The sequence below is a fragment of the Amphimedon queenslandica genome, unplaced genomic scaffold, assembly GCF_000090795.2.
Source record: "Amphimedon queenslandica unplaced genomic scaffold, v1.1 AMPQUscaffold_10680, whole genome shotgun sequence".
NCBI lineage: Eukaryota > Metazoa > Porifera > Demospongiae > Haplosclerida > Niphatidae > Amphimedon > Amphimedon queenslandica.
The window spans coordinates 1-3,198 of NW_003549065.1; the positions used below are offsets into that span (position 1 = coordinate 1).

Sequence of the window (3,198 nt, forward strand, 5' to 3'; positions counted from 1 at the left end):
AAAATTAAACTCTGTTAATTTTTCCCACTATGGTATTTTATTGTAAATAATAGAATTATTTAGATCTACTGATGGAGATATTTGTATTGTTGGAGATACCAGTTCCTCTCCATCATATGGTAGAGTTGATTTGTGTGTTAGTCAGACATGGGGTACAATTTGTGATTCATCATTGACTGATACTGAAGCTTCAGTTGTTTGTACACAACAAGGATTCACTCCATATGGTATCCGCTTTAAATGTATACATTATATTTTAACATAAATAGATGCAGTTGCTGTTTCTCTTGGTCAAAGCACTGTATCAATACCAACTAATGTTGACTCTCTTAATGTACTGTGATCAATTATTTAATTAACTAATTGTATTGTGAGCAGCATTTTATCAACATACATACTCATTTTGGACAAACATGTATGATACTCTTGTTACACTATGTACTTTATATGTTTCTACATAGGGATTATTGATGACCCCAGTATATAGTATCTTCACATACAGTCAGCCTGGTACATGTAGCTGGAATACTTTTTATGAACCAGAATACACTCCATTGTTTGATGCAAAGTTCAATGCCCCAAAACTAAAAGAAAAAGCATTAAAGGTTAGTTTAACTGTTGTTATTTCTTGATTAACCTGTAGTTGTGTGGTGATGACAAATTGTGCTTTTTTTCATGTTGCTGCTATTCGTGATTTAAGTATTGGAGAGGCTAATAAAGAAACAGGAGGGGATTTAGACATTCTAGAAGATATAGATCTACTTTAGCCAAGTAAAAATATTAAATATATAAAATTTTAACTTTTTAAAGCTGTTTATGATCCTCATGTGCCAATTATGGAGCATGTGTTGGTAACAATACTTCTGTTCTGAAGGATATTAAGGAATAGTTTGCAATCAATCAGGTAGTAGATATAGTTACATATATTAGTTGACACATCGATTAAAAGGGACATATATTCACATTAACATTATTTTAGTACTTTATGAATGTGAAGAGAACAATTGTGTGAATGAAGGGACTTGTCAGTAGTTTAATTGCTGGAGACACTGTATACAATTGCTTAGATGGATATACAGGAATTAATTATGGTACATTTGTAGCTATTAAAATCAATGCGTATTATTATTTTAATTTGTAGAGGATTTAATTTCAAGCCCAACATCATATCCTTCTGTAACACCAGTAGCACCAGCCTCATTGTCTGAGATTCTTGTAATAGCTGTTGCTGTCATCACTTTTATTGTTGCAGTGATAGTTTTCATACTAGTGGCAATATTTTGTGTTCAAAGAATGAAAAGCGATCTAAAGACTCCTCCTCAGTCCCCACCAACAAAACCTTTGCCTTTATATGATGATCCTGAAAAAGAGCCTGAAGCATATGAAATGGATTGGCGTTCTAAAGGACAACAACATGAAAATTAATTACTGCTAGTATAAAATAATATTTTTGCTGCAAAAGAATCCTTATGTCTTGTATCTAAGTTATTTTTTAGCCTGTTATTTTTTATTACATATTGCATTCAAAACTTTTGGTAGATGACAAAATTTAACGGACCAGCATATCAATTTTTAATACTAGAAAAGTACAAAAGCTGCTCCAGACGGCGGTTGGAGAGTGGAAAGGTCTGTAAGCGCTCTGTAGCTCAGTTTATAGTCTTTTCCTTACGGCAGACAATATTTTAAAGTAAGTTTTTGAAGATGTCCTTTTTATAATTATAATTTCTTATTTTAGCGTTTTAATGGTGGAGCTCACTATTTGTGCCACTGATTAGTTTTAATTCAGAAGAATAAGTTGCATCAATTGGGAAAATTGGATCTAAGGCAACTGTAAGAGACAACACGTAACATTAAAATTTTATAAGTGTTTGTGTAGTCTACATATAAAATTTGTTTGTCAACAGTTAGCAATTTAATTGAGTAGTGTCTTTACACTGAGCTATTTACATTGAGTACATGGCAGTGAATCAATGTTCACAATGTTGATCAATACCATATGAGCCATATAGTTCGTGGGGATTAAATTTTGGGACTTTCGCATTTTGGAAAAATTTACAAATCCGCAAAATAGTGTGCTGATTGTATAGTAGGTGTGGTAATTACATTAAAATTGTGTAATTTTTATTCATGAATACAAAAATGTAGCCAAATTGCGACATTTGATGCCCGCGAAATATATGGCATATACAGTATAATACAGTACTAGGTATCAATATACAGGACTAAGATTGATTCTCATTGACATTTTTTGTGTTTCAAACAAATTTTGTTTTGGTTTTTTTCAAGGTTTTGCCTGCACATTTTCACGTTTGGGCACCAGCCAATTATTATAGGGTTTATGGGTCTACCATTTTATGGAATAAAACTGATTGCCGGGATCAGAAGTCAAAATATTGTCTCCCTGTGATGGGACTATGGATAGAGGTCTACGGCCTATAATAAAAACGTATACAGTAATTGTTAACCAATCTGGCTATACTCGCTATGCTTGTTACATATAGTATGGTTAGCCTAGACTCTATTGTCGACTGGCAATTAGTAAAATATATGCATCTTGTTAATTCATTTTTAGTGGAGTTGTACTATAGTGTGTGGGTGTATCAAAGGCATCACCACTTAGTCTATGTATACCCATTAACCCTCAAGTTTATTTAATTAGTGTTTGAAGCCAGATTTTGATATAGCCTTGCAATAACAATTTTGGAAATGGAGATCAGGCAATGGTTGTATGCAAACCATAGAATCCACACAACAGTCAAAACTATATGAAAACAAAGCTTAACAGTGCTGCTAAGGAAATTAGTTCTTGGTTATTTTTATTGTAATTGTAACACAAAATTTTGTTATGAAAAAGCTGGTATGAGGTAATGCTGTTATAAAGTAAGGATTACATAATACTAGTGTAGTAGTAATGCAATTTGCATGTAAGTTAATTGAAAACAAAGTAATAGAGTTTAAGACCCCTAACAAAGTGTAAGTTATTGTATACAGTATTTCATCAAAAGAAATCTTTTGATTTTTACTTTTTTGATACATTACATATGACTTTGTAGAATGTTGATTCCAATTAAACTTGGATTTTCAGATTTTTTACTAAAACAACACTATAGTACTGAGACTTGACAATATTACTATGTACCAGTAGTTGACATTACCGTATAGCGGGAAATTTTGGAGGGAATTAAATTTGGCAAATTG

The 3,198-nt window shown here is 32.1% G+C and overlaps 1 long non-coding RNA gene across 1 annotated transcript; it reads left to right on the forward strand.

The window, feature by feature from the left end:
* The first annotated feature begins 16 nt into the window (after positions 1–16).
* LOC109589953 (uncharacterized) lies at positions 17–1,495 on the forward strand. The gene is made up of 7 exons (XR_002189027.1): positions 17–227; positions 270–415; positions 462–605; positions 701–771; positions 811–904; positions 980–1,091; positions 1,142–1,495. It is a non-coding gene; the product is annotated as an uncharacterized LOC109589953 (long non-coding RNA).
* Positions 1,496–3,198: the final 1,703 nt, after the last annotated feature.